Source organism: Condylura cristata, unplaced genomic scaffold (genome assembly GCF_000260355.1).
Source record: "Condylura cristata isolate star-nosed mole 26May11 unplaced genomic scaffold, ConCri1.0 scaffold00028, whole genome shotgun sequence".
NCBI lineage: Eukaryota > Metazoa > Chordata > Mammalia > Eulipotyphla > Talpidae > Condylura > Condylura cristata.
The window spans coordinates 19331828-19341373 of NW_004567129.1; the positions used below are offsets into that span (position 1 = coordinate 19331828).

The window sequence follows — 9546 nt, forward strand, 5'->3', positions numbered from 1 at the left end:
TGTTACCTGGATTAGCTTATTGCTTTTATGCAAGAATCCTCTGAAGTGATGACTTCTGTCATTAACTTGGTGGTGGTGAAGTGAGCGTCTGGAGACCTGCAGAAGTGAGGGACCCTGTCCGGTTATCCAGGGAACCAAGCCAAGGAGATAGAAGTCACTTCCGATGGTCCTCCCTGGTGCCACAAAGGGTTAGGACTCAGCACTGCAAGTAAGTGCGGCGTTCGATCCCTGCCCGGGAGCTGACCCACATGGCACAGAGGACCCCTCCCGCCCGCTGCAAGTCAGGTCCCAGCCACTGGCCCCAGAATCTCTCTCTTGCTTCCTTCCCAAATGAATGTGCATGGCATTCAAAGTTCTAGAATAAATTTATGCAGGTTTTTGTCTTCAATGTGTAAGCATTAGATTGCAAATGTCTTTATTCTGCAAATCTGTCCCTTTTTACTTTTTTTAAATGTTAAAATGCTCTTTAAAACAATGAGTTGACAGTCATCAACTCCATTAGTTGCCTTCTGAAAAGCTGTAGTTTTGGCTGCCATTTTCTTTATAATTGGGACGGGAAGCGAGGCGATGCTTTCCTTCCCCGGGAGGCAGATGTCAGCGCCCCCTGGGGGTGGGCTGGAAGCACCTGTGAGCCCAGGTCAGCCCCCGTGGCTGCCCCACCCTTCTCTGCGGCCACTCCCAGGCGCTGTTGCTCAGCATTAGCCTCCTGGCCGCGCGTCTGTGCGGGACTCATTAGCAGTGGGTGTGTGTCTCACCACAGTGGCTCATTCACAAGCCTGCCAGCAGCGCCAGGACCCGGCCCGCCTCTCTGGCCGTCCTAACAAAGCTGGGCAGCGCCCTCACACCCGCCACCACCACGGGAGGGGCCAGAGCTGGAGGAGGGAAGGCACAGCTTGGAGATGGTGTCACCCCTGGATCCTGCCCATCCTGGGAGACTCTGGGCGGCCAGCTGCTGTTCCTGACCTCGCCAAGGTGGAGTGAGTAGGCACTGGGTTGGACGAGCCTGGCCTCTCATCCGCCAGCTTCCCAGCGGTGCCGGCGACACCGCCCAGTCCAGCAAGGGACAGGGATGGTGGCAGAGATCTGCAAAGGGACTTGCTTTTCGGGACAAAGCACTAGGACGGGAGGACAGTGCTGTCTGCCCTGCCCACACAGGATATAGTGGCCGCCGAGCGCTCTGACGCTGTCTGCATTTGCTGGTTTTCTGCTTTGCACCCTGGCGGAGGTCTCTTTCGGGTTCAGTTTGCTTTTCCTAACAGCCTGGTCACTGCTGCCAGACCGGGGCTCCACGGCTCGTCCGGGAACTGTTCTGCTGTTAGGAGTTTCCCAAAGTTTGTTCTGGTTTATCTTTTAGAAAAATGGCAGGGACCGGGCCCCACTGCCACATTGCAGTGTCGGGGGACACACGCTTGGGGCACGACTCCCATCTTGTGCCTTTGTCTGGTCTCCTCATTCAGTCTCCTGGATCTGTGGGGCTGACTACCAATTGGTGCTTGACCTAGTTTCAAAGCCACTGTGTTACCCTCGCTCATCATAACAAACGGGCTGTGAGGGCTTGTTCAGTGGGATGCAAAGTGCGCTGCGTCTTTTGGGGTCACTTCTACCTTCTTGGAGTGTGAATGCGTGGATACATAGATGTGTGTGTGTGTGCATGAGTGTCTTTGCACGTGTGCACATGTGTTTTGCATGTGCACATGTGTGCATGTGTGTGGCTGCATGGAAGATGCCTGGAAGTGTGTGTGCAAATATGTGAACGTGGCACAGCCACCCATGTGGAGACTGACGTTTCCCACGCTGTGACGGACTCGGCGTCTCCAGCTTCCTGTGGAATCCTCGCTCACAGGGCAGCTGGTTTCCCTGCGTTGATGTCTCATTTTCGGCTTGCGGCACTTGCTCTGGAGCATGGTCCTCATATTTTCTGCTCTTGGTGTCAGCTCTGTTTGCCTCTCTTCTGCCAAAGGGCACCACGGACTTACTCAAAGGACCTTTTGAACTGTTGGCTGGATGAATGGAGAGTGCAGCCCGGACGGTCACTGGGACAGCGCACGCTGTCAATGGCGCTGCTGGGCGGTGACTCAGGCTCTGGCTTGGGCGGCTGCTGGTCCCAGACGGTATGGGAGGAGGGATTTTGTGGGTGTAGTTCCGAGCCTGTGACCTTTCACCGCCATTTTACCTTGGATCTGAGACACTCCCTCCCAACAGACTGCATTTCAAAAGTAATAACCAACCTGTTTTCTCATTTTTAATTAATCATATGTACATAATTGCCGATCAGAACTTCTAATCAGTCTGAGTTAATCAGAGGTAACATTTATTTATTTACAAAGAACTTTCTATATGACTGACCTATTCCAGGTGTTGGGGGGGTAGAAAGTGAATAAAATTCAGTCGTAGCAAGAATTTCCAGTATATAATGTTCTGCTTGGTTCATCATGTGAATTTGGAAAATGTTTGAGCACCTCTATATGTTTTAAGAGGTCCCCAGAGTCCTCCCTAGTGGCTCAACCAGTTAAAGCACATCACTCTGAAGCTGTCTGCAGCCACTGCAGCTCGAGTTCAGTTCAGAGCCAGGGAGCTGACCCACCTAGTGCAGCAGACCTCTCCTGTCTCCCCCGCTGCTCCCCTCAGCAGTGAATTCAGTCAATCTGCCAGCTCTGCTCCCCACTCTGTCTCTGGTGAATCCTCTCACTGCCCCTGCACCTCTGGCCTGTATGCATAAATAAATAAATCTTTAAAAAAGAAATAAAGTGGTGGCCAGCATCTTATAAATGGGACCCCCTTTCATCTTCAGAGCAACCCTATGAATTAGGCTACAGATGTCACTTTTCAAAGAATTTTTAAGATCTACTATTTTAGCAGCTTTCAAAGATATAATGCATTGTTGTTTGAAGTTTGTTTTGATGGTTTCTTGGGCGTCTCTGAAAACCCTAAGCATAGATGAGCCTGTGGCTACGTAGAATAGGGAAGCATGTAGCTCATAGAGAGATTCTGCCTGCTCCCCTCCTGACTGAAAGCTGGGGACACTGAGACAGGTGTGGCAGTGGGTTTCAATACCCCCGGGGTGCAGACCAGCTGTGTCGGTCACGGCACACTGGCTTGTTACTGCCTGATTCATTCTGGGCTGTGTGGCTAATCCCAAGAGTATGCTGGGTAATTCTATCCAGGCTTGAGCTAAGAACAACCAAAATTAGATACTTTGCAAACTCCTTAAGGGTCAGGGCCTAGCTGTGCTCTGTGCTGTGTCCCTGGTTCCCTGACAGTGACCACTCCATGGTAGGCTGTTAGCAGGCATGTGTTGGGTGAATGAACTGGATGAAAGGAAGGGGGGAAACAAGGGTAACCTTGGCACACCCTCTGGGAGCTACTGGCCGCCATTCTTGGATTCTCCCACAGCAGAGTTATCTTTTTGAATCAAATTGAAGTCATCAGTATTTTTTTTAAAGATTTATTTATTTATTCATACAGAATTGGGGTACAGGCCAGAGATGCGGAGGGTGAGAGGATTCACCAGGGACAGAGTGTTTCCCCACTCTGTCTCTAGTGAATCCTCTCACCACCCCTGCACCTCTGGCCTGTCCCCCAGTTTTGTATGAATAAATAGATATTTAAAAAGAAAAAATAAACGGTGCCCCACATCTTCTAAATGGGGATAAATTGGCTGATTCTCTGGCCTCTCTGGGCAGAGTAGTGTTTTTGTTTTATTTTTGGCTTTTGTTTGTTTTTGTGGTCTGTACTGGAAAGCAGGATTGGACTCTCATTTACCCATCCGCTGTTGACTTTGGGTCTATCCACCTAAGCTGGACAGACCCACCCTGCTGCACGTTGCCTAATGAGTTTGATAAAAACAAGTTGTGTCAGACAGATAGCTTTCTCAAAAATGGACATAAGATATGAGAAAGAAAAGGGGGAAAAAATCACCAGCAGTTTGTTCACTCTGACTCATAAACCGTCCTTCTTTTTTCTCCTCCCTTCAGTGCTCGACTGAATTAGTCAGGAATATTTTTACATTATTTTAATTGGAGTAAAGAAGATATTCCAACATAATTTCCCACACTGCTTTACAGTTCATGTCACTGCAGCTTTGGGGAAGGCCTGCCATTCCATGCCGGGAGAAGACTCTTAGTTACATGTTACATGTGCTTTTTTTTTTTTTACCTTATGTGAATATAAGGGTGTGATTTTTATGAGGAATCTGGGTGAAATAGAATGAGTTTATGAAAAACTGCAATTTCTGGAAGGTTTTAGATTTCAAGACAGTTATTCCATATGAATCAGCTCATTAAACCTTGAGGCTTTATCGCCATGATGCAAAAAGAATACTTGAGACAGGCTTGGGGAAGCCTGAATTGGTCCATTTCCGATTTTGCAGGTTCTTCTTCTATTTTTGATCATTTACATCAAAATCATTGACACCAAGCCTCTTTCCTAATTGCTATGAGCTTTTTCTTCTTTTGGAGATGGGTGGCATTGAACTAAGAAGCAACAAAAGTGACACCAATTTAAAGCTGTTTAGGAAACCAACCCTGTGTTCCAACTTTTTGCAAGAAAAAAGCAACTAGAAAGGCAGAAAGAGTTCAAATAAATCTATCTGCTCACTTTCAGGTCAAACCTGTTAGGATTAATACTTTAATGAGGTTACAGGGTTTTAGGAGATGTGTTTGCGGAAACAATCTGGAAATGAGCTGACTTGGAAGAGAAGGTTGAGAGAGCTTTCATTAACCCTGTTTGCATCATAATTTGGCAAAGTCACTGGAGACAGTTGTCTTTAGGTCACTAAAAATAGACAGTCTCATACATCCAATCATGCCGTCATTTCTCCGTCCCTTCTCTCTAGCCCTGTCTTCTTTTGGGAGCTCTCTTTGATTTCTCACCCACTTGTCTCCTCTCCAACTCTGCCTTCAGGCTGTGTAAGCCTGAGGCCCCCTGGTGGAGGGAGGGTGGGGGGCGCAATGAAGGAAGGCAGGGCTTTTCAGGACCCTACAACCTGGCTGCTTAATCTTGCAGTTAGCAGTCATTCCCTTCCACTCCATTCTCCCCTCCCCCCTCCTGCCATGTCACCTCAACAGGGTCCCCGATTCTGTACATCTGTCACTGCAAGGAGACTGGTCCATGGGAATGCTGGCTGCATGATTATCAAATAAGTGCAGGAAAGAATAAATGAATGAACAGCCAGAATGGTGGAGAAGGACGGATCTGAGTAAGGGAATCTAGGGTCTGGGGAGTCATCTGTCTCCCTTGAAGGCAGATTTTATTATCATTGGAATATCCCTCTCTTTCCACACCCCCCGATCTCCCACTGCTTCCTAATTTGCAATCAGTTCCCTCTGCGTTGTGTTCTCTTGCTGTCTGGTCATCCATCAGTTGCTGTAAACATCTGTCCATAGCTAAGCACACACATCCGTTCAGAATGAGGTTCTGTGAAAATTCTAAAGCGTCATTTAACTTCTGGATGCATTCTTTCTATTTGTTTTTCTTCCCAGTTCTGTGAATTTCATGCAGTTTTTTTTTTTTTTTGCAAATAAAAATCTTATTCCAAATATTATAAGCAGATAAAGCAAATCTCCTGTGAACTAAACAGAAGACTTGAGGAAAAGGTGGGGTTCCCAAGCCTCCATCAACATTGCCCTCGTCTGCCATACCCTTGGCAGTAAGTTTGGGGTACCCCAGAAATGCCCAGTCTCTGCTCAGCAGGTAGTCAAGTCACAGGACTAGCTTGCCCAGAGCTTCCGTTTGACCCTTACACCCTGTGGTCTGTGACATCCCCCAATCTTGAGTCTGGGTCTCAGCGTTTATGGTTTGCAGCATATGCGGGTGGTGATGCAGTCACTGCTATTAAAGCTATAAATGATGCAGGCGAGGGAGCCTCTGCTCTTCACCAGCACTCAGGGATTGGGGGTACAGGCAGATGGTTGGGAGAAATGATTCTCTAGAACAGCAGGATATCCTGGGACTCGAGGCCTCAGTGACTGAGATTGCACCAGTAGATGCTGTACTCGTTCCACTCATTACTTTCTGAGCATCAGCTCTGCGTTAGGCTTGCTGTCCCCATTGAAAGGGGCCCTCGGAAAGACATGATCCAGTCTGTGTCTTACCAGCCTTTTAAAAAATATCTGTCATTTATCACACATGGCTCACCATGAATGCTTCTGTTTACTTCTTATCTCTCCCACTAGATGAAAATTGCAAGAGTAACTACCTGTCTGTCTGGTGCTCCAGTGCTTTGGTTAACCTGAAAACATAGCAGATGCTCAAGAAACAAGGAAACATTGGCTGATAAGACAAATGGTTGATTGGAGTGAGGCTATGTTGAAGTGTGTGTGTGTGTGTGTGTGTGTGTGTGTGTGTGTGTGTGTGTGTGTGAAAAGCTGTGGAAGAAGGGGGGGTTATTCGGAGGTAATTTGGCCAGGGCTTTAAAGAAAAAGGAAAAGCTCATAAAGAAGAGAAAAGGAAAATGCATTCTGTGCAAAAGCATAAGTGGGAAAAAAGGTAGGGGAAAGTGAGGCAAAATGGTAAGTTGAGCAAAAGTGGTCAGTTGCTGGAAATGAAGCTGAAGTCCAGCCGAGGCCTCCCAATGAGGGGTCCTTCCCCAGGGAGGTGGGGAAGAGTGGTGTTGGTTAAGATGGTGCTTAGGATTTGGCACCCGGAGTTTGAAGCCCTCCAAACTGCCGAGCTGCGGTACATTCTGCATCCTCCCTGCCTTAGGCAGCTCCACTCTCACCAGGGGCCATCTTGGCAATGGTCCCTGTAACACAGGGCCTACATGAAAGCAGGACTCTGTTATTTTTTTTAAGATATATTTATTTATGCATACAGAACTGGGGTATAGGCCAGAGGTGCAGGGGCAGCGAGAGGATTCACTAGAGACAGAGAGGGGAGCAGAACAGGCAGATCCACGGAAATACACTGCTGAGGGTCAGGAGACATCTGCTGTGCCATGTAGGTCAGCTTCCTGGTCGGGGATGGAACTCATACTGCAGTGGCTGCCGATAGTTTCATAGTGCTGAGACTTAACCCTTTGTGTCACCATGGAGGGTTCAGGACTTAGTTACTGTTATGAACAGAAGAGGCACCAACCCACAGAGACTTTCATACCTAGAGGCCAGGAGAGTGGTGAGCAATCTGTGGTTTGAGGAACATGTATTTGCATGTTCAGGATGGGCTGGTTTCCTGTCCTCCTGGAGAAACTCACTTTCCAGCATCTTCTCCCAAGTGTCTCCTCACTGCTGGGGACTCTGAGTGATCTTCCAGTGCATCTGGATTCTAAGCCACTAAATCATCTGGTCCTATGACCTCTCCTCCAAGGGTGCTGGATGCCTGAAGCAGGGGCGTTCCTGCTTCACGAGAGCCCAGGGAGCAGAAACCATCTGGCATCAGCCTCAGGAACGATGGTGATCTAACTAAGCATTCGTTTTAGTTTCATGGACATGCTGACCCTGCACATGGTCAGCACAGCACTGGCCCTTTGCATGGTACCGCCCTGACCAGTATGCGACTTCAGAACCTGAGTTTTACATAGGAATCTTGGTTCAAATTCTTTCATGTTGACATGTCTACTTTCCTCATTTTTATTATATAAAGTATTGCTAGATATTTCTGTACTGTGGGTCTCAGGTAGATGCATAAACTCCTTTGGAGTGAAGAGGGTGTGCATACAATGCATGGCATGAATTATAGAGAGAGGCTAGAGCTTTCAGCCTAGTTTCTTCTCCACGAAGACCTAGATTCCTGGAGCGTTATTAGACTTAGGCCTCCCTCCATCACTAAGTTGGAACTGACCACCTGTAATTATCCTCCCCCTGTAATTATTGAAGGGAACCCAGGACCTCCCTGGTGGTGCAAGGGGTTAAGTCTCAGCCCTACGAAGCTGTCTCCCACCACTGCAGCACGAATTCCATCCACAGCCTGGGAGCTGACCCACATGGTGCAGCACACCTCTCCCGTCTCGCCTGCTGCCCCCCCCCCCTCAGCAGTGTATTTCAGTAGGTCCACCTGTTCTGCTCCCCACTCTGTGTCTGGTGAGTCCTCTCACTGCCCCCTCCCCCCCCCACCCAACACCTCTGGCCTGCATCCCAGCTCTCGTATGCATAAATAAATGAATCTTAAAAATCTTATAAAGGGAGTCCAAGTCATTGCTCACAGTCCCCCCCTGAGTGAAGTGAGAGGACACTTGCATGGGAGAGGGGTGTCGGAGTGCAAGTTCTGTGGGCCCTCACCCTCTTCCCACCTGGGAGCTCAGGCTCTTCATAAAATGATCTCAGCAACACATCGGTGCCCTACACCCTTAGTCACTCATGTTTGTCTTCAAAACATCTGAACACCACCCACACTGTTACTGACTTCATGTTTTCTCTTGACTAATTTCGCTTTTATTAAATATCTTTGAAGAGCATTAGATCACCATCATTGATGGCAGATGGATACCTCATCATAAACAGAAGGTAGCCCCAACATATCAGTAAAAAGAAACAAATGGCAAAATCCATTCTGAGCCCGAGTCTGCGCTGCCTGTTGAGAGATTTGTTCAGGCGTGGCCACTTGGAGACCTCCTGAGACTTCCCTGAGATCAGGCCTGAAAGAAATTCGGGAAGGTACCCCATGTCCTGGCTCATTATCACTGAATGCTAGTGATAAAATCAGTCATCTGCTTTTTGTACCAGGCACTCCATGGTTTCCTACTTTTCTTCACATGGAGTCAACACAACAGACTGATACATATTTGATGAGGACGATAATGACGGTGCTCTAGAACTATAGATGTGTGTCAGTAAGAGCAGCATAATGTGCAGGCACACCTCATCTGTCCCCCACCCTTCACAGAGGTATTATGACGCCCATTAGGCAGATAAGATAACCAAGTGCTGAGACACAGAGCTCATGAGCAGTGGAGTCCTGTATGGAAATGGCTCTCAGACACTGAGACTCACATCCCTGCAGGAGCCACACTTGTGGCCCCGGTCTCGCTGACCTCAGCGCCTACCCCTTCCTCCTGGTGAAACCCCACTGGGTCTGGCTCCTGGCTTCTCTGAAGAGACCAGACTGTGGTGCCAGAGTCTCTCAATCCTGACTGTGCATATCTGTTGGCTTCACACTCGTGGAAGACCTCTCGAACTTGTGGGCATGCTGTGCTTTTCTTTGTGACACCAGCTTGGACCCATGGAATTGTTGCCTGCTGTTGAATCCTGTGGAGGATTGTGCCAAGACACACTCTAGCCCAGCCGTGTGCAGGCAGAACTCTGCCGGAGGGAGGCAGAATGCTTTTACCGGGAGAGGCAGTTCTTCCCACTGCCAATTCTGAAACTCAGAATAACTAAAGAATCTTAGTGGCCATTAAATGTACCCCAGGAGCCCTAGGCAAAGTACAGTTTATGGGGCCCTCCCTGGTGGCCCAAGGGATTAAGTCTCAGCACTATGAAGCTATCCACAACCACTGCAGCACGAGTTCGATCCCTGGCCAGGGAGGTGACCCACATGGTGCAGCAGACCTCTTCTGTCTCCTCACTGCTCCCCTCAGTAGTGTATTTCAGTCAGTCTGCCTGGTGAATCCTC

The 9546-nt window shown here is 48.5% G+C and overlaps 1 protein-coding gene across 1 annotated transcript in view; it reads left to right on the top strand.

Annotated features, from left to right (window-relative positions):
- Positions 1-796: 796 nt before the first annotated feature.
- The window catches only part of CDH11 (cadherin 11, type 2, OB-cadherin (osteoblast)), a 117227-nt gene continuing 108477 nt past the window's right edge, over positions 797-9546 (top strand). Inside the window, exon 1 of the mRNA XM_004690503.2 lies at positions 797-972. The gene's annotated coding sequence lies outside the window, so the exon portion shown is untranslated. The remainder of the gene's footprint in view (positions 973-9546) is intronic.